Below are 23,118 nucleotides of genomic sequence, written 5' to 3'. Positions count from 1 at the left end.
CCAGAAACACCTCACACATGCCGCTCTCAAGTATAAGAGTCTTTCCTTGCCATTAATGCTTGGATAACACGCCTACGTCTCCTTCAATTAAAAATAATGGTTAGAGCGATGGCTGCGATGCCGAAATCCATTGCCATGATGTTTGGAATGACTTATCGTGAGAGGAGGAAATGGCATTTTATTTGCTTAACATTGGTTAATAGAAACGCCATCATTTCGAAATAGTTTCTTTTTCGACATTTAGAAAATATAAAAAAAAGTTTTGCGCAAATCTGTAATGGAAACCAGGCTAGTGACTGTAGGTTTTAGGTGCACAACCTTAATGTAGGAAACTGGACCAAGACGTAGGCTAATCGATATTTGTCAGTCGAATGCTATGAATGATCACAGAATGAAACGGTGACAACAAACTTAAGGAGCAATATGTGTTCATACATATGGTTTTATTTGAATGTTTCAGCATGACATACCATGAAATCTACTTGTTTGAAATACGTATGCAACGACGTCATTGCGCATCAGCATAAAACAATGGCTGCAAATGTTTTTTGAACTGATTCATTCAAACCAACCCTCCAAAAGAACTGGTTTGCGGAAATGAATCGGAATCCCCATCACAATTAGCGGACAACCGAGAGGGTTGTTCTGAAAAATAGGACTGTGGTGCTGATGTGGGTGATGCTGATTCAAGTCAGGCTGTGATGCAGGTGTACAGGGGGAAGCACATGTGCTTGTCACCAGTGTTGGGGGTAATTGATTACGCAACTTACATTACTTGTAATGCGATTACTTTGTTCAAGTAACTATTAAAGAAACTCATTACTTTGGAGTTTACAGCCAAATATCTGAATTACTTTTTCAAATCAGTTTGTTTTTTCAATGTGTTGACTGAGATCACTCCTGTCCTCATGTTGAGAGAAATCATGAGTAAGTGCAGATGTGTTGTGTGTGCTGTGTGAACATGATGGTTATTGTAGTTCTACACTAAATGTGAGCAGGCAATTATCATCTCGCATAAAAACAGATTCAGTAGTTCTCAAAATGACAGTGAAATGTGAACTCACGGCTGAAGGGCGTTGTTAGGCACGACGCGAATATGAAACATTGTCCGAGGTTCTCAGTTAAAGCTAGTGGGTATTAATGTCTGGCTATAATTGTTGTAGAAATTGTGTTACTAAGACCTTTGTACACCCAAATAGTTGAATTTCCAAAACAGCCTAATACATGAATGAACCTCATCGTCGATTATGGTCTAGTCTGAGTCTAACATCATAACTAACATGGTCAGGCTGGTTGTTTCCATGTTCTAATGCTGCGGCAGCTTCCCGCAAAAGCTCACTAACAGATTTCGCCATATCTCGTCGTCTCGATTACTATATTATTTAAATAATTTCGTTTCACACATTCAACTCATGCACACGGGACGTTGACGACTTCGCTTTACAGAAGGCGTGCCTCTAGCGCCGTTACTAGAATAAGCCACACCCACTCATTAACATAGAATTTGCATGCAGGTTGTCTTTGAAAATGAAAACGAAAATGAAAACTGTGAAATAAAAGAGGAATTAAAATGAAAACGAAAATTTACATTTGTATTTGAATTGTGTCACTATTATTGCGTGAGCGTTACTAAAGAGCATTGTAAAAACTGTATTTGTACCTTTTTCACGTTTGGCTTTTCATTTTAATATTGGCAGTCTTGCCTCGAGACTGTAGTGAAAATGAAATGTGAAATCACCAATTGCATTTTATTTTTCAATTTGACAGGGATAATGCTGTGAAAATGAAATCATCTAATTTCATTCTCAATTTTGTCACATATTTTGCATACTGTTTTCTGTAATGAAATCGTTAATCTGGTTTTAATTTTCATTTTAATCATTTAATTTATTTATTTAAATTTGGCAGAAAATGCTCTCCATAACCAAGCCTAGGAGAGAAGTAATGCAAAAGTAACGTGTAACATTACGCAAATAGTTACTTTTTAGAGAGTAATGCAAAATTGAAATGCATTAAGTAACTTTACTTAATGTAAAAATAATTGTAAGTAACAAGTAACTTTCCCCAACACTGCTTGTCACATGTAAAAAGCTGGCATTTAAAAAAACAACAAAAAAAAAACAGGTTTGAATCTGCATCATGTTGTGATCCCATTTTCCTTACACTTCTCTTTTTACCCACAGAGAATCCATAAATATAATTTGTCATCAGAATAAACCAATACTTGTCAATGACTTTGATAGGTGAAAGATGCATGTTTGCATTCAAATGGTGTGGTTACAACGCCTGCCAGCAGGGGCTAACAGGGCCATGCTAAACAGCCAAAACATGACCACTTGATCAAAACATGTAACTCATGAAAGCAGAGTGTGACAAGAGCAGTCGAGAGTGTGTGTGAGATACTGCAGAATGTGGGTGACATGCATAGATAGAGCAGCAGGCTCTGAAAACCATTTTACAGATAGAGCTCTTGGCACCGTCCAGTGGGATAGACGCACACTTCAAAGCATAATAAATTACAAAACGAATTATCACAACTGAGGGTAAGCCGAATACAACTGTCTTTTCCATTTTTACTGCTCTCTCTCTCTCTCTCTCTCTCTCTCTCTCTCTCTCTCTCTCTCTCTCTCTCTCTCTCTCTCTCTCTCTCTCTCTCTCTGTTGCCTTGGTCACAGTGATTGCAGTGAGAAGTGCTTTGTCAGTAGACGTGGCAGGGAAGAAGGTGACAGTAAGGTCTGCTTTAAGAGGATACCTTTCAGTTTTCTACCTCACTTTCTCATTTAGCTCTCCTACATACACTGTTCATTTAGGGTTTGCACCAGGGTTCCAACTAACACGTTTTTTTGATTGTCAATTCATCTGTTGATTATTTTTTGATTGTTTGGATATTCCACATTTTGCCTGATGTTGTCCTTCAAAGGATGTTCAAATCAAAGTCTATAATTTATGCTATACATTGTGTGCAAAACATTTGGTAAAATATAAGGTTACAAATACATTGTACTCATTACTGTTCATACAAAAATATCGTTACTTGTTCATACAGACTAATGCTGTACAAACTAATGCTGTAACAAGAAACTTTTATTTTGAAGTTTTTTTGTTTTGTGTTTTCAGAATTTTCAATGGTGAATTTACAGTTTTTTTGTTTAGTTTAGGTTTTTGTTGGCCCAGTCATTCCTTTTTACTTTTACTTTACATTGTTTTGCTTTGTTTCCACTGGATCTGTACATTGTTGGCCCATTCACTTTTTTCAAAGGTGAATTTTCACTTTGCTTCGCTGTTTTGTTTTGTTTTGTTTCCACTTGTACTGTTCTCAACACTTGTGTTTCAGAACTAATTTTTAAAGGGGAATTTTCTTTTTTGCTTTCTCTACACTTGTAGACAATTTCACAAATGTAATTTTCAGGTATAATCAATTGCATCAATAAGCTTTTGTTTTACCCAACAGACTTCAATCTTTTAGACATGTATGATGCTGCTGACATTTACACTTATATTTTAAGAGACAGAACATTATGTGAATAAGCTTACTTTGTTAGTGGCTCTTCAACACAAACCAATCTACAGCGTGCCTCCATGTACATCGGCCCGTGTTGTGAATGTCAAATGATTAATTCATTTATTCTGTTTTTTTTTATTTTATCAGTATTTATTTAATGATCCTTATTCATTTCAAATACAGTTTCTGAATGTTGTTTACATATAAATATAGCCTACCTATAATGTTATTAATGATTAAGTAGTAGCCTATCGTATTTAATGGAAACTTATTTTACTGTTAGTTTCGTTAGTCAAAAGGAGTTAGAATGAAGGATATACTGCAGCATTTAAACACAACTTCTGCTCATATATTTGAAGGCTGCTATTGGATCACTGAAGGTAAACGTCATTTTATGCGAGAGCTTACGACCTACTAGCTACGTTCTGCCTGAAGAACAAATGGTGCAACCGAAAAAAGTACAGAGTTACTTAGTTACAAACTAGCTAGTAGTTACTAAGCCTCTAGTGTTCCAATTTAAGTAAGAACTTACAGATGGCTGGTGCAACCCTACCCTGATGTGTAAGAATTTTCTTTATTTTTTCATTAATACAACTGTGCTCTCTGCAGAGTGCATTTAAGACTTATTGCTAATGTTAAAATTTCACTGATGATTATTTTTATTATCGATAATTTTCTATTTTAGTGCCTTCCGAATTAATGACTGACTTGAACCTACTTTCTTTCCCCTTTCATTTGTCTTACTACAACCCCCAGAGGTCTCTTTGTATTTTACCCTGTCTCATTCAGGTGAGAAGTGTTTTGGTGCTCCTTTGTAACCCCTCTATCAATGTCGACTCTCTCCCTTTCTCCCTTTCTTCCTCTCCGATCGTAGAAAATGATTGAGTGCATGTAGAATGCTGACATCAGATAACGTCCGCATTGGCAGTCCATGTGTAACTGCGTCTAGATTTGCATATCATTTGGAATTCAATAAACTAAATGGACCCATTCTCACACTGACAATAAAAGGGGCTATAAATATTATAATACTACCAGTCCTGACTGTGTGGAGATGGCTGGCAGGTCCGATTTCACTACGAAAGGCCCTTAATCGTTTAATTGATTGTTTTTGTGTTGTTATTTATCTTATATGTTCTGGAGGTAACATCAGTCTATTTCCTGTTTATATGATCATGTTTCTGTCAGTTTGAGATCTCAATCTCTAGCATGATGACATGGGGAAGGGATCAGCTTTTCACTATGAGCTCAGCTTGAACTCTAAATCTGTTTGTGCCAAAAAACATTCACAAACCAGATGCTGATACAGTCCTGCTACAATGAATAATACATAACTCGCAGTGGTTGCTTAAACGAGGTGCCACTCAAAAATAAAACGGTCTAATTCATCAGTGTGTTTTAATTTCGCTATATTATCACCTAGTTCTTCCCCTCTGTTGCTTCTACTCAAGATTATTTTCATGACAGGACAGAGCGTTTTCAATTACAGCGTTCATGGGGTGCAACAGTGGGCCTGCGATCCACTAGCGTTACTTTTATTATTTGCTAACATTTCTAATTTCACACTTGTTAAATTTTCATGTAAAAGCCCTTTTTAAGAGAGAGGCTTCAAGAGAGCGTTATGTCATTTCAAATCTCTGGGAGGACTGAGTCTTTGGGGCTTGGGATTTGTAATGGGGTGTGTTTTAGGGTTTGAGGTTGAACCGTTTCAACCTCAAACCCTAAAACACAACCCATTACAAAGGCAAATTGTAGCTTACTCAGAAACTTTATTTAACACATTTTAGTAAAGTTGCCGTAGTATGGAATAACACAATTGAAGTATGGGAGTTATGAAGTGACCCAAATTGTTGAAAGTTGCCTCCTTTTGTTTGGACCAGGGATAGCCAACCCTGTTCCTGGAGGGCTACCTTTCCAATTATGCTCCAGCACACTTACCTGTTATTGTCAAGTAATCTTGAATCCCTTGACTATCTGGTTCAAGGGTGTTTGATTAGGGTTGGAGCTAAACTCTGCTTCGATTAGCACACAGTTGTGTTCATAAATCTTTCAAATACTCAACCGTGGATAGATACGTTCCTTTTATAGTGCTCTTTCTGCAATCTTCTTCGTCTACTGTACTAATATTCGTCATCAGGAGGGTCCATGAGTGCGTGCGCACAACAGCGCATGTGCGAATGACTTGAGCACTTGGAAACAAAGCTCACTAGATAGTGAGCATGTGCCGAACGCATCTTTTCGCACTCACATCCCAAGGAGTATACTTTGACACTTGCGCACTCAACTGTACACGAGACTGAGCGGAACACGGAAAATGAAGTATACCCGGGCCTTTAGGCTGCAAGCGGACGATGACGAAAATCACATCACATAGACAGTGCGCAGACCATCGCGGAAAGTGGACAGCGGAAGTATATTCTGGGCTTAACCTAACTTCAGGAGGTATCCACCCATGCTAAGTCCCACCTCCTGCATCAGCAGTGGCTAATAGGAGCTGTTTGTGATTGGACAGTTGTGGTAGCAACCATAGTAATCAGAGAAACATCACAGCATGAATGTAGCAGAAGGGCTAACAGGCCTACAGAGTTTTTTTTCCCCGTAGAATATTAACACACCGGCTATTAGCATATTATACATGATAATGGTTTTAACATTTTTGACATTTCTGTAGTTTCGTTAACCAGTTATACTTGAATTGTTCTTGTCATTACCCAAAACTTTGTAGGACCAACATGAAGAACTTTTTCAGAAAATCTTTGACATTTGCATATTTTTTTTTACACTGAAATGAAGACATGATAGAATACTTATTTAGGACAGTGGACTGCAAGATGAAGATAACGATTTTACAAAATGGGAACAAGTTTGCATTTACACAATGCATTTTTTAAAGATGTGTTTATTTAATTACTTTCATTCACTTTATCAAAGCTAATGCTAAAATTACTATTTTATTCTGATCAAAAATCAAGTTTGTACAGAATTCAGTTTGTAGCTTTTTTTCTAATACACATTTTTAACATTATAATATTTAGTATTTAAATCTCAGATACACTTTCAACTTCAGTAAGTATTTTAACAGATTTTGCTTTACCGTAACGATAATAAAAAATAAAAAAAATCCTGAATTTTTGAAGCAATTATATGTTGTTTCATTTATAATATCAGACGTATTATTTTTCTACTATATTTTATTTTTTATTTTATTTTATTTTATTTTCTACATTGAAAATATATAGCTGCTTTTCACATTTTAGAAAAGAGGTCCCTCAAGGGGATTATCTTTGGCGTTGAAATGTTTGAAAACCCCTGATTTAGGCAATACTTTAAAAAGCTGGCTGCTAAGCTGGAGTGGAGATCGGTTGAATCGGGTGCATTAGTTGGAGAGGAATTGTGAAAAGGAGATGAGTTCAAGGAAGAAGGGAGAAGGAAGGTATTGGGACATTATTATTCATATGGACAGTTTGATCATGATTGAACTCATAAAACTTTAAATCAATTCCCCAGTGGATGTGCTTGGCTAGGTTTGATTAATCAGATGAATGGCTTGGAGATGGTATGAGTCACCCTGTTTCAAATTAAAACACAAATAGACACTCACAATTTTTACACTTATCTAGCCTAGATCTCAATGAGCCACCAGTTCTTCCACCCATCTGAAAGTATGACACACTCACTTCCTGTCTGATGAGTCGGAGGCTAACGTCAGTGCCAGTGTCTGTCCCTCATCAGGATGAGGTAGCTGACTGTGAGATGATGATTTCACAAATCTCTTTTCTGTATTTAAATGCAGATTTCTGTGCCTGTGCAGTCCGTGACAGGGGAGTAGTATCACATCTTCAGCTGCAGAATGGATGTTGAGTGTAGTAGAGCTGTCATAATTATTACGTTGATAACAGCTGTTTCACACCATAAGCAACGCGTGACAAACCAACTTACATCGTCACTGCGGCAGACACCCGAGAGTATTCACACTGGAAGCGTTTGTATAGCGTCACAGCAGCGCCTCCAAAGCTACATTGTGAGCATTTCTTTACAAAGACTACTATATTTGTTTTTAGACGTTGGTAATTTATAAACTTGATAGTCTTGAAAGTTTGTTAACGCATGTAAATGATAAACAACAAAGAAAACTGGTCCGAAAACCAGTCAGTATCTGGTGTGACCACTATTTGCCTCAAGCAGTGCAACACATCTCCTTCGCATAGAGTTGATCAGGTTGTTGATTGTGGCCTGTGGAATGTTGGTCCACTCCTCTTCAATGGCTGTGCTAAGTTGCTGGATATTGGCAGCACATGGAACACGCTGTCGTATACGCCGATCCAGAGCATCCCAAACATGCTCAATGGGTGACATGTCCATGCAAGAACTGGGATGTTTTCAGCTTCCAGGAATTGTGTACAGATCCTTGCAACATGGGGCCGTGCATTATCATGCTGCAACATGAGGTGATGGTCGTGGATGAATGGCACAACAATGGGCCTCAGGATCTCGTCACGGTATCTCTGTGCATTCAAAATGCCATCAATAAAATGCACCTGTGTTCGTTGTCCATAACACACGTCTGCCCATACCATAACCCCACCGCCACCATGGGCCACTCGCAAGGGCGTAGCTTTGGTTTGAACATTGGGGGGGTTGAAGTTTGGGTATGCCTCCTGATATTGTGATCATGGTATAAATATTGGGGGGGTTGTAATGCAAAGATTTAAATATTGGGGGGGTTATCTCCCCCCCAACCCCCCCACAAACTACGCCCCTGGCCACTCGATCCACAACCGCTCACCCACACGACGCCATACACACTGTCTACCATCTGCCCTGTGCAGTGAAAACCGGGATTCATCCGTGAAGGGATTCACGCCATCGAATGTGAGCATTTGCCCACTCAAGTCGGTTACGACGACGAACTGCAGTCAGGTCAAGACCCCGCTGAGGACGACAAGCATGCAGATGAGCTTCCCTGAGACGGTTTCTGACAGTTTGTGCAGAAATTCTTTGGTTATGCAAACCGATTGTTGGAGCAGCTGTCCGGGTGGCTGGTCTCAGACGATCTTGGAGATGAAGATGCTGGATGTGGAGGTCCTGGGCTGGTGGGGTTACACGTGGTCTGCGGTTGTGAGGCCGGTTGGATGTACTGCCAAATTCTCTGAAACGCCTTTGGAGACGGCTTATGGTAGAGAAATGAACATTCAATTCACGGGCAACAGCTCTGGTGGACATTCCTGCAGTCAGCATGCCAACTGCACGCTCCCTCAAAACTTGCGACATCTGTGGCATTGTGCTGTGATATACAACTGCACATTTTAGAGTGGCCTTTTATTGTGGCCTGCCTAAGGCACACCTGTGCAATAATCATGCTGTCTAATCAGCATCTTGATATGCCACACCTGTGAGGTGGATGGATTATCTCGGCAAAGGAGAAGTGCTCACTAACACAGATTTAGACAGATTTGTAAACAATATTTGAGAGAAATAGGCCTTTTGTGTACATAGAAAAAGTCTTAGATCTTTGAGTTCAGCTCATGAAAAATGGGGGCAAAAACAAAAGTGTTGCATTTATAATTTATAATTTATAAATTATAAGTGTTATAATATATACACTGATAATTGTATTCAGTGTATATATATGTATATATATATATATATATATATATATATATATATATATATATATATATATATATATATATATATATATATATGTATATATGTGTGTACAAAACAGTCTTAATTATAAACATTCTGCTTTGTAGCGCAAACTGTTTTATTGTTTACTGAACTTTGTATTTTCCTATAGTGGCTGATGAATCAGAAGTCACACATTCACATAAAACCATTCATTTCTGTGTTGAAAGATAATAGGCTAGACCTATTTTTATAGGTGGATAGACCTCTAAAAATGACTAGTATCAGATAGCAGTGGAAAGCATTCCTCAGATAGTTTTGGAATAATTTAATGTTGGAGCTCATATTGAAACTTCTGACGTTTGATTCCAGACTTTGGTGTCTTGGCGAATCTGAGCACAGCTTGTGCTTACAGCTCTTCTGAAACTTCAGAGGAGACGTAAGGTTACTAGAAGCTTTTTTTCAGAGGCGAAAAAAAATCAGAGAAGCAGGATTAAGCAAAATGTCCATTTGATCTCCAGTTATCACTTGGCTGTTGAGGAGAAACAGTGAAAATATAAAACATGATTTTCTTTCTTGTAGGATATCGCTCACATGTCCTGTTTAGTCATGTTTGTGTAATGTTTCAAGTGGAGTCACTGTGTTCACAATTTGTGTTCACTTGTATTGTTTTATACTGAGTTAATCAAATGCACTTAACCTAAGACTTTATTTAGTGTGTTTAAGCTATTTCCCTCATGGGGACTTTTTGCTGGACCAGTCTAGATGATTTCAGATTTTACTATCCTAATGGGGACATTTGGTCCCCCCAGTGTAGACACACACACACACACACACACACACACACACACACACACACACACACACACACACACACACACACACACACACACACACACACACACACACACACACACGTACGTTCATGTTCGCTGTCTCCCTCTCTCTTTCTCCTGGTGCTGCATTGATTTGATACACCTTGCAGTAGTTTACCACCTCCTGCACTGCAGTGTTGCCTGGATATATTCAGGAGATTTACAGAACTCACAATACATAATGTAAACACAACCCAGTCAAACTCACCGTTAAAGGCAGGGTAGGTAGGAATGGTCTAAAAAACTTCTTTTTCAAATTTGTTTAAACTTTATGTACATATCAATACATAATTAAAATGTAAGTACTCTGAAAAAGAAAGTATAAAAATCGAGTGTCTGTAGACCTCTCAGGACTGTTTTAAAGACAGTTCATTATTTCCATTCACTCCACCCCCTCCCTTCTGGGCTCCTTCCAAAGCCACGCCCCCAAAACACATGAACGCGCGACTCCAACCGCTGAGCTGAAGACGCATTATTTACCTGAGACAAGCAGAGAGGAAGGAGCACAGTGCATGTAGTGACATCATGTCAGAATCACATGTAATAAAAAAATCTAACGCTAATTGCTTATGAAAATAAACAAATAAGATGTATTTTAGTACTCACTATCAAGCTAGCATATTGATATTGGTAAATTTAAAATATATATTTTTTGATTCGCTAACGAGCTAGTTATATAAGCTAAAAACAGGTTGCATTGATACACTTTTTTACATTACCATCAGGTATATTGTGATGAAGATGAATTTCGTGTAAGATTCATAACATATATGGTGTTCTGCATGTAGGGGTGGGAGATATTGACAAAAATGAATATCTCGATATTTTTTTCCAATATCTAGATATCGATATTCAGGCGATATTTTTGCCATCCTTCAAAGAAATGTGAGCAAACTGGCAAAGAAGGTCCAGTTGGTCTTTTGACTTGCTGCATTTGACCTGTATTATTCTAGGCTATAGAAAAAAACAATAAAGGAGCTAACTAAACAGAATCTGTGGCAGCCCCTACTTTTTCCACTTACAAAAAAAAAAAAAAAAAAAAACACTTAACTAGGCACTTCTTGCAACAGTGATTATTAAATCAAACAACAATATTGTTGATGATCAATCAACATTTTCAAAACGGTATAAATCCATTCATTTTTCCCCCAAAACGCTATAAATCCTTTTTTTTTTCTTTTTTTTTTTCTAAATTTATGGTTTGTCTTTTTAAAAAAGTTTTTGTCTTTTATTTTTCGTGTTTGCATTTATGAGGAAAAAACAATATTACTTGACATTTCTCCATTATGGACGCCAGCGCTCTGAAAGCTGCACTAAGACTTTCAAACTTTAACAGAGACCTCAAAACAGAAAGCACAAAGCCTTTCTTTAAAACGAATTTCGTTTTGTATTAATTGTATCTTAATTTTAATATTTTTTTTTTTCATTAATTCATTAATATTTTCATTCCTGGATTAAATACATAAAGTAAATATAGGCTATCAATCACAACATAAGGTGCTTGAACTGGAGATTATATCATCGTGAACCGAACCGTAGCCTCGCCTCACAGGCCTAAAAAATGTGGAATATATTTACAGAAATCTGGTTCTAAACAAAACCATCCAAAACAAAATAAAACTATGTAGCCTAAATGTGCATTTCTCCGGTGCATGCGTTCACTAGCCTACTGCGAAGATCGCGAGTCAAATATCGTCAACTTCATCTTTGCAGCCGACACAGAAATTAATAAACAATTAAAATGTCTTATTGCAATATTTTACACATTCATAATCATTACTTTTGCTGGTTCTTTGAGGCAGCTTTTTAGGTTTATGGCGTTTTGGAAAAGAGCTCTTCACGTACAAACACCGTTTCACCAAGGCACAGCAGCCCTTCAGCACATAAGAACAAAAAGAGAAAAAGCACGGACTTACTCATTACGAAACTTTGATGTGGTTGAACAGCTGAAACAGTCACAAATTCCTCTGCAACTCAAACCTTCTCAGTACGAGTTATGAAGGAAGAGAACAGCATTACAGTTTTCAGCGCGTCCTCCTTTGATTGCTGTGTTGTGACTGGAAAAGTGCGTGCAGGAGCACATGCGCAAAATGTAGGTTTGTAAAATGTCCTTTTGTAAAATAAAAATAATTTTAGGGCGAAGCAGAGGAGGTCGTGCAAGAGGCCGTGGCGTGCAACTAGGGTCCGAGGAAGTAGAGGCTGAGGACGGGGTGGTCGCTGGAAAGCCACGATGATATTGACACGCGTTTTATTTCTTTGTTTATCCAAAGACTTTTTGTTCATTACCTTTTCTTGTACTGTCTTCTTTTTTTGCCTTGTTTGCCTTCACTAACTGCATGCCGGTAATGTGAATTTTGATTGCTCTTTCTCTGCCATTGTTTTGCTATTCCTAGGTTCCGTGCCTCTCGAATTCCTCAAATCAAACGTGCGCGCGCAAGTGGGCAGATCCCGTGGCAAAAGGGTGGTTGCCATGGTTGCGAGAGAGAGTGACAGTCGCCTAAGCCAATCCTTTGATTCGTCCCGAATCGAAATAATGAGCTGTGTTTAATACAGATTAAACGGTCTAGAGTCACTTGATTTTTATACTCTTTTTTTCAGAGTACTTACATTTTAATTATGTATTGATATATATAGAAAGTTTTAACAAATGTGGATCTTTTATTTTTATATAGTCCTACCTACCCTGCCTTTAAGTCCATTATTCTATCTATCTGTCTGTCTGTCTGTCTGTCTGTCTGTCTGTCTGTCTGTCAGTCATTAGCTCTGTATATTTTGTAAATGTGTTTGTATGTGCACTGTGTGCACTGCGTGTCTGTGATTTTCTCTCTCTCTCTTTTTCTCTGTGAATACAAAGAGAGCAGAATCCTCTGGTTGTGGATGTCAGTCATCTGCCAGGTGAAACCGCAGGAGTGTATGTGAGCCTTCAGTCATGATTTGATCCTCCACCCCCACAGTAGACAGACCTCGATATATGTGTATGTATATATTTATGTCCAAGCGTCATCTGATAGTATGCTACATTCAAGAACGCATCAATCATCTTAACTGCTAATTGTAGTAAATTAGGCATTTCAAAGCCAAACTCCCTGATGCAAAGTATCATACATAGCCTTTTTTTTTTCTCTACCAGTTTTGAAACCATATTGGTCATGCAGCTCATTAATGTGAGCACAGCACACTGTTCTCGTTTGTTCAAGAAGGGCACGTTCTTTGTACAGATCTTCAGACTGATCGTAGTGTGTTATGAATCTGCGGTTCCGCGCTGTCGGCTCTGTCAGACCTCATGTTATTCGTATTTGCTACTCTCACTCTCTCTCTCTCTGTTCATTTCATTTTTTCTTTTTTTTTTATCAAATAAATTCAAAACACTGAGGTTGGGTTTGCTATATGTCTATCATGTGTAATGGAGTCAGGTCATTCAAGTGTACTATATGCTATGGAAATATTGTGTAAATTCTATGGACTAATCGGAAAGCTGTGGACCACTAGAAATATTGCTTCACTGAACATTCACTCTACTGCTTTACTGTAGACTACAAAGCTGCCTGAAACCCACACACTGTGGTAAAATCAATTTCTGCTTTGAATGAATTGTTGTATTATTGTATTTTATAAAAATGGCAGCGATAGTAATAACAAATGAAACGCCCTTCAAATGTTTGTGGCTGGCAATTTTTTTTTTTTATAATGTTTTTCACTTATGCTCACCAAGGCTACAGTTATGACAAAAAAACCCAGTAAAACCAAAAACTATTACTGTTTAAAAATAACTGTTTTCAATTTTAGTAGGCTATATTGTAATTGTAATTTATTCCTGTGATGGCAAAGCTGAATTTTCAGCATCATTACTCCAGTCTTCAGTGTCACATGATCCTTCAGAAATCATTCTAATATGCCTTTTTCATCTACGTCAAAAATATACAATAAATAAACACCAATAAAAGATTTACTGCCAAGTAATATGCAGTAGTTTATTTACATAGGTGTAGTAACCTTTTCATTTTGTTCTAAAGGGGTGGTATAATGCCCTTTTCACAAGATTTAAAATACGTCTTTGATGTCCCCAGAGTGTGTATGTGAAGTTTTAGATCAAAATACCCCACAGATATTTGTATATAGCATGTTAAAATTGTCACGTTTTTGTGTCTGTCCCTTTAAATGCAAATGAGCTTCTGCTCCAAGAGGAGCTTCAAGAGCTTGATCTTAGCAGCTTCCATTACCTCACACATACATGCACTGAAAATGTCAAAAACTTTTAGCCTTTTATGTTCAAACCGGAGTCAGACAAAGATGGAGAGACTCAAAAAGAAGTGACAACATGTAGAAGCAACAGGACATTTCTGAATGGTTAGTTGATGAATTTATGTAGCTTATGTGTAGTTATCTTCTAGTCATTGATTAGCATATTCTGTCTTGGTCATCTATAAACCGTGTTCCCGGGGGCGGGGTTTATGTAAATTATAGGGTTGGTGATGTCACTAACCCGGGAGGAATGTCGTGTAGTCCATAAAGCCGTTTGTTGGAGTCCTTAAAAAGCAATTTCTTTAAAAGAAAATATCTCCCTTTGCTTTGAACTTTGAGTGTTGTAACTTTACTGATGTTGTTTATGCTCAAAGCAACATTACAGACTAACTGAAGTTAGAAAAGTGAAATTATAATCAACCACCCCTTTAAATCAGTGCTATCTAGAAAAAAGGTAAAATGGGCTATGCTGTTGTATGCTATGCCCTTTTGGGGCTCAATCTTACTTTTTATGAGCATTGATACAAAAATGCAGATGTCAAATCTGTAGATTTTCACAAAAGCTGAATTTTGCTGAACAATAAACAGGAACATCTGGGTGCAAAACAGAGTACACATTGTTCATTTACATAATAGAGACACTGTAACAATACAAGTTACCCTTTAAGAATTCAATTGACATCCTATGTGGCACAATAAATTTTAGACCTAGAACTTTTCATTTTTCGAATATGTCTACTGCCCATGATCAACAGGAAACGGCTTCAGCCAGGTCTGGCTCAATCATTTCTCTCTCTTTCTTTCTCTCTCCCTCTCTCTCGCACACACAAATCTTGAGTAGCGATGGGAGGGAAAGGTGGGCTGAAGTGTGTTAGAGAGGGAGAAATATAGGGCTAGCAGGAAGTGAAGAACAGATTATAATGACTTGAGGAAAATATAATGTAATTCTGTCTTGCGATGAAGTGTTCTGTCAGCTTCATGACAAAGGCTACATCCTTTCCTTTTTATATCATCTCCACCCTCTCATGCCCTCACCCCTCACCCCTCCTCCCTCCTCTCTCCTCTTCTCCAAATCTCCTTTTCCTCTCCATTTTCTCCTCTCCTCACTCTCCCTCCTCTCTTGCTCTCTCGATTGGTTTATTGAGGTTGTACAGCAGCACCTGATGGCATTTGAGATACTCCTTTATTCTTGTTGAGCTACTTGTCAGCTTACTGTGTGTGTGTGTTTTGACTATTAAACTAGCCACTAGAGAATGACATTTACTGCAAATGAACTGTTCCTCTGACACATGTCGTTGTTTAATGAACTGGGGATATGTATTGACACAGAGGCTTAGTCCTTAGGTGTGTGTATGTGAGTGAAAATTACACTGTATCTTGTATCTTTATGTGTGTGCGTCTGTATGCCGTTGAAACTCTGTATTTTGAGTGGGTAGGATGTGTTTGCATTGTAGATCTATATGCATTGAACAAGTTGTACGTAAACACACACAGGAAGTGATAATGGTCTCTAATCCACATATAATGCATCTGGCAGCAAACATACACCGTAATTGCTGAGGTGGAGGCTTGGAAATTAACTTTTATTTGAGTCTTTTTTTTCCTTCATTTTGGGAGTTTTAATTATATTTTTATCTTTTCTCAGAGGCTGCAAGTGTCTGTTCTCCACATTAAAATATCTTTTAATGGCCATCTGTAGTAATGCAATCATCCAAACACACAAACTGTGCCAATTTTGTCAACTTTTTTGCTTTCAAAGTGCTCTTGGCTCTGTGCTGTCTGCACTTTACATGACAGAGACTCATTATTGTTGATTAGACTGATGTGGATATTGAACACAAGATTCATTACAATTAGGTATGCTAATGAACACTCACAGTTTCTCTTTTATGCACTGGCTCTCTCACATCCTTTAGGATTTTTTAATGTTATCACGACACAGGAGACAATTATTTTAGAATACACAACTCTTTGTGTAGTCTGCAAGTTCAGCAGAATCTTTACATCAGATTGCCGGCTCAGTATTGTCCGGGTCCTGTGTCGGCATCATGTCCATGCGAAGTCCATGCGAAGTTGTTGAATTAAGTCTGTTTTTTTTTTTTTTTTTGCACACAAAAAATATTCTTGTCCCTTCATAACATTAAGGTTGAACCACTGTAGTCACGTGGACTATTAAATCAGCAGCATAATAATAATTAAATATCAAATATGAATTGATATTTATAAAAATTAATTACTAAATATTATTTTACATTTAATAATAAGCTATTAAACCACATCAGTAACTTTTAATCCAAAATAATACATTTCAAATAAATGTAAATTATATTTATATTTTATGGTGTCTTGAGAGCACTGATACACATGCTGAACTGGAATGTGATATATCCAGCATGATTCTAAGGCTTTTCTTTGCTCTTTCTCTATCTCTTTCTAATTGGTTTGGACACATGCTCACAATCACAGACATCCAGGCTGACATAGAGACCACAACACTTCTGTCACCTGTTAAACCAGTAGTGTTGCTTTTTAGGACACTGCATAGCTAGGCTACCCAGGAGAAAGAAAGAGGTAAGGAGGTTAAACGAACAGACAGAGCTCTGGGGGCAGGGGCAGGGGGTGCTAAAGGTGTGATGGGGTCTGGAGGGTGGTGTGTGGTTTATTTTTAATGAGACACTTCTGTCATGTTTATTTATTCATCTCTCAGCTTAATTAATAAAGCACAACACACACATGTGCTGACAAAGTATGTGTGTTAGCATGCGGCCTCCATTTATAATTAGGAAGGCAATACTGTGGAGGCCAACCCTGGAAGGAAGCTCTTTATCTGAAGTATCTTTTTGAATTAAATGAAGTATTTTCCATTACAGATACTCCCGGATCATTAGCATTATCCGATATGAAATCCAAAAGAGAATTTCAAGCATATCACCTCAATTTACTTGCATCTTCTCAAAACTGTCAGGCTTAAATCAAATAATTGCATATCATCCAGCATGTGTGCGGATTCATGACTGGTGTTTGTGTGACCTCGGTATGTGGCCTCAAATCTTAGATATTCATTATCATATATATGGACTGATGGTGCGGGGAATATTCTTGGAGGCTTTCAGAAAGCTCACCTGTCCTTCCTCTTCACTTAAAGTGATTAAAAAGCCATCTCTTCCCTTCTCATCTAATATTCCTCATGATTGACAGCCCACTGTCCTTTATGAGGGTGGAAATCTTGGATGTGCGTTAATGAAAATGGAGTCCGTCGGTTTGCATGATGAAACGGGCTTAATGTGAACGCTCGCTAACAAGGCCGTGTGTGTTTGAAAGGTGAAGGGCGAAGGCAGGGGGCAGGAAAAATAATAACAGTCATATTTAGATGTTGGCTTCAAGGATTAGTCGTATTTGCATAATGATGTACACCTGCTGGGCGAATAGTATAAGGTTTATGGTGTGGATGGGCAGGTAACGCTTTCTTAAAGTTTCGAGGTGTTGCCTTTGGTGAAATAAGGAAGTCGTTGACATGCTCTGTAGCTTTTCGTATGAATGTGATTAGTTCTGAATTCTGAGTGGATTTCATTGGATTTCAAGGGCTGTTAGAGATGAGCTCCACCCAGTTCCATATTTGGTCCCGTGAGTGTGTGTGTGTGTGACACAAATGAAGATGAAGGCGACGAAAAGAAGGGTTTTAATTTGTGCTTGAGGGGTTAGTTGGGATTTAATGGTTGAGTACGGGTTAAATTGTGTGTGCGTGTGTGCATGAACGTGGCCTAAATTAACTGAATTAATAGGTTTGGCTCCTAAAATCACAATGACATTGGTGTGTTGATAATTATATTGAGTAAAGAGGGACATGAAGTTATTTTTGACAGAAGTATTAGTAATACAATAGTAGTATAGTAATACATGAGTATTCATGATTTAAAAAACGTAAAACTTAAAATGCACATTTTACAAAAAAATAATAATTTGAATCAAATAATTTGAATAATTTGAATGAAAAAAATTTAATACAACTAAAAACTAATAACATGTTTTTATTTGCACCTTGAATACATGTGAATGTACATATCTTAATCATTATTTTCAAAAATGTATTTTTAAAACTAAGTACATTTTACAACCAAAGCATATCTTTTTTTAATGTCATAAATTAGTCAAATATTTTTATTTTTTTTAAACTTACTGATTTTGACATTTAATTTGATTTCATTTGATTTGACTTACTGATATAGTTTCTGTTATTTTTCTGTTTTCTGCATGTTGATCGCCCCACATGATTTGGTCTCAAATGAAGTAGAGACATTTTTTTTCCTGAGAAATATTAAAATCACAAATGAATTAATAAGGCTTTCTTTCAATGCTTTTTTTACTCATTATGATGTCTTTTTGACTCTATGCACTCAAGATTTAAAATTGTCAAAGTTAAAAACATGATCATCATAGAAGAGGTGTGTTCAGGTCATTACATGTTAGACTTGCTGTTTTTTTATTGTATTTTGGAATAAATCAATAGATCCGGGTTAAAAACGTGAGAGAATCGTGTCGTTGACCCTCATATGCATGTTGTGCATGTGCGAGTTTGTCTGGGCCCAATCCCCCATTAATCTGAATATTTGCAGACAGAGGCAGAATATGAATCATTTCTCCTCACTGCAATTAGCCTGAAATATGTATGTCCTTAGTGTGTGTGTGTGTTCTTTGAAAGGGTGAGGCAGGCTTAATGTTGCTGAACTCCCTGCATGTTAAAACAATAGGCTTGTTCGACTTCATGCAGCTCTACGCAGACCGATCGGTGGCTGACTTGGAGCAGTGCATGCCGGTTATAAATTTTGTCCGACTTGATACAGCGCCGACGCCACGTGACTGTGACGTATGCTATCAAAGTACCGCAAGAGCGATTCGAGAGTAGCCGGAGAACTCAGTCAGCGCAGCTTCTCAAGAGCGGCTGCACTGGGCTGCACGAGCTCTGATGACGACACAGCTGTTCCACGATTGGCCTGATTCACCGCATGACAACGATCACGTGTGTTTCGTGTTTATTCGAACACCTTTAGTTCCTCTAAAGCTCACAAATCAGTTTTTTATAACAGTAAACACTCTTTTCATGTAGTTGCGATGGTATATTGTGTCATGTTTATCAAATTAAAACTGATTTAAAAACGTAGACTCCACTTCATTGATCGTAGCTTATGTTGAACTTTATTCTTGTTGAAACAGACGCTGTATGAAGCAGTACATTAAGTATTGAATGAAAATGTCTCTGAAACATCTGTGTATTCTTTGGCAAATATTGCATTTATTTCACTTCAGCTGTGGTAAAGTATGCAAACACCACGTGAGCGGTCACTACGGGAACCAGAAAGTGTCTGACTTCACGTCTGTGTTTGCAGCTCCTCCCCGCCTGAACGTGGCTACTCTCGCTGATCGGTTACATCCAGCCGCAGCCAATGTCGAACACACCTATTGTGGAGAAATGCACTGTAAAACATTCTGGACCAAATACAAAAATTGTAAATCATTTTGTTAATAAAATTCTTGTGTTTGAATTGAGAGCATTCTTTTAAAGGGTCATGGCATGATTTTTTTATTAATTATTTTAATATGTTACTTGAGGTACACTTATAATGTTAATAATGTTTTGCAAAAAAAAAAATAATAAAAAAAAAAAAAAATAATATATATATATATATATATATATATATATATATATATATATATATATATATATATATATATATATATATATATTCGGCAACCCTCATTCTGTGACCCTCTGTCTGAATGATCCATTTTTAAGGTGCGGCTCCTTTAAGGCTCGTCAGTAAACGGCCACTGTTTTGATTGGTTAACATCATTGCATAGGAAATAGTATCAACGCCCACTCGCTATTGCAATTGAGTAAGTGTTTTGAAAACATAATCCATATAAAACCGTCATTTACAGACAGAGCATTATGAAATAATGTACTTGCGGTTTGTGATGCAGCTGCTGTCAGATCCAATACAGTTCGCACTTTCTTTGCGAACTCTCCATTAAACTGTGCCTCGTTTACAAAACAGCAGTCAAATGCTCCGAACAAACATACAATCCTCCGATAAAATCCTATAACTATTCGTCGATGTCTTGCTCTGGAGGCAGTCATATGCAAATGTATTTTGCCCGTGTGACGTCACAGATGCTGCAATGTCAAAACAACGTGCTTTGTCTATAATGAGGAGGACATTTTGAGCTACAAAACCAGATGATTTAATGGTACAAAGATCTCTTATACGTCAAAAGATCAAGGCAAATTTGATTTGTCATGTCATGATGACCCCTTAAACATATCCTTGTTTATCTGCTTTTATTGTTGGGTGGACCAAATGTAGGAATAGCCACTTACTCGAAACCTGAGAAAGACAGAGAGACACATGATGGACCAATTTAACCCTCATGTTGTGTTTGTAGTCTGAGACCTGAAGGGCCTTTTAATATCTACAAAAACATACTTTATAAGGTTGAATTGACCCCAAACAGAAGCAACACTAATATATTGGATGCCATTTCTGAAAAGAGCATGTCGTCGTTGTGACACAGGAAATCATTGGGTTAAAGCCTCAATGATACCTATCAAACTGGATTATACTGGGTCAGAGGAAACACTAAACTAATCAGAATGGAAATGATAGTAATAAAGACTTGCTATAAATTGTCATTGTGCACTTTTAGAAGAAAGGGTTCTGTCAGGTGCTTTATATATCGATCCTTTTTGGGGATTCCATCATGGGATAATTTTATGAATTTAGTTTTATTTAATTAACTTTGTTTTAATTCATTTTTTATTTTGATTAAATTGTATGAATTAAACAGCTCGTAAACATACTTCACTAGGAAAAAAAGAAATAACTATTAAATAACCTGCCCTGTCATGGCATAATTTTATTAATTTAGTTTTAATTAATTAACTTTTTTTTTATTTCCTTTTTTTATTTTGAAAACATTTATGAATTAAACAGCTTGTAAACATTCCTTATCACTCGAAAAAAAAAAATTAAATGACTATTAAACATGAATATATAATGCAATCAAGTAAGAAATTTCTTCTTACATAGACCCTTTTTGGCATAAAGGATTCTTTAAAATCAGTTAAGTCAAGAACCCTATGGTTCTATATAGATCCCCATTGAACTTTTTTTTCTCTAAGGACTGGCTTTCAAACTTCAAAAAAGATGCTAAAGCACCACTAAAGTATCATTAAAATTCAACTTGAGAACCGGATTAATCAGATTCATGAACAAATCATTCAGCTGATTTATTGAAGAGAGCGGATTCATTATTGAATTGGACATCACTATTTAACTCTATTTAACTTTCAACATGAGAGAGGTGATCACATTTGAGTGCTGACAGTTAGGCTGAATATGAAAGACGAGATTCGCCTGCGGTCAAAAAAAAAAAAAAAAAAGATAATTTAAAATTTCTCCCTCAAGTCCACTTATAATTTTAGCCAAGTATTAATGAAGTATTTTCCTCCCTCTTTATATGAATGACCCATTTTTGCAGCTTATTTTCAATAAATTGTCTTTTATGGTCAGGAAACTTTGGGTCCTGTAAGTTTCACTGTTTTCAATGAACTCTGATAAAGTCTAACCCTTAAACGCATACATTGGGTCTTGAGTGACCCGGGATGTAATTCCCTACTCTCTTCCTCATTAATTTTTTTATCAGCACAACAATAATTGAATCTTTGTGGCTGATACACAATGATGAAGTGACGTTCCACTCATAGTTACCGCAGGCAGAAAACAAAAGAATAGGAAGTATCATCAGCAAAACTTGAAATGGCTCAGTGATTTACTGCAGAGCAAGTACTGAATGCAATCATATATTAGTGTCTCTGTCACTTGATCTGGTGAAGAAGCGGTCAGCGATCAAAATATTGATTTTGAAGATGATAGTATTGAGGAAATGATAGTATTGAGCATATGTTTGAGATCGCAGATATGTGCCAGATGCTGAATGTACTGGGAAATAAGCTCTGACAAGCTCCAAAAGGTAACAAAAAATGCTTTATTTTATTCTTCTGTAAATGTTACTCTTAATAGCAGGAGAGTTTTATATTATCGTGACAGGTAGAGCTCCATCCATGTTAGATATACAGTGCAATGCATAAGTGAATACACCCATGCTAAAGTTGACTAAAAAGAGGAATAAAAAATCATATTTTGGAAATTGAACTTAATGCCTTAATTTAAAAAATTAGGAAAAATCCAACCTTTAAGGACACCAATTTTCTTTGTGAATGAATAATGTATCGTAAATAAATAAATGTTCTTCCTTAAAATACATGGTGCATAAGTGAGTACACCCCTATGTTAAATTCCCATAGAGGCAGGCAGATTTTTATTTTTAAGTATTTTTAAAAAAAAATTTTTTAGGATACTATGCATCCTGATAAAGTTCCCTTGGCCTTTGGAATTAAAATAGCCCCACATCATCACATAGCATTCACCATACCTAGAGATTGGCATGGTTTTATTTCAGTTAGCCTAAAAGCTAGTTTGATTTGCATTGAGAGATGATCTTATGGAAAGTACCCCATGCCAATCTCTAGGTATGGTGAAGGCTATGTGATGATGTGGGGCTATTTTAATTCCAAAGGCCAAGGGAACTTTATCAGGATGCATAGTATCCTAAAAAAAAAATAAAAAAAAATACTTAAAAATAAAAATCTGCCTGCCTCTATGGGAATTTAACATAGGGGTGTACTCACTTATGCACCATGTATTTTAAGGAAGAACATTTATTTATTTACGATACATTATTCATTCACAAAGAAAATTGGTGTCCTTAAAGGTTGGATTTTTCCTAATTTTTTAAATTAAGGCATTAAGTTCA

The 23,118-nt window shown here is 37.0% G+C and overlaps 1 protein-coding gene across 1 annotated transcript in view; it reads left to right on the top strand.

Moving 5' to 3' along the window:
- Window positions 1-2,420: 2,420 nt before the first annotated feature.
- The window catches only part of dab1a (DAB adaptor protein 1a), a 364,356-nt gene continuing 343,658 nt past the window's right edge, over window positions 2,421-23,118 (top strand). Inside the window, exon 1 of the mRNA XM_084092068.1 lies at window positions 2,421-2,543. The gene's annotated coding sequence lies outside the window, so the exon portion shown is untranslated. The remainder of the gene's footprint in view (window positions 2,544-23,118) is intronic.

Source organism: Abramis brama (genome assembly GCF_963993115.1).
Source record: "Abramis brama genome assembly, chromosome: 18".
NCBI lineage: Eukaryota > Metazoa > Chordata > Actinopteri > Cypriniformes > Leuciscidae > Abramis > Abramis brama.
This window is presented reverse-complemented; position numbering and strand designations above follow the sequence as displayed.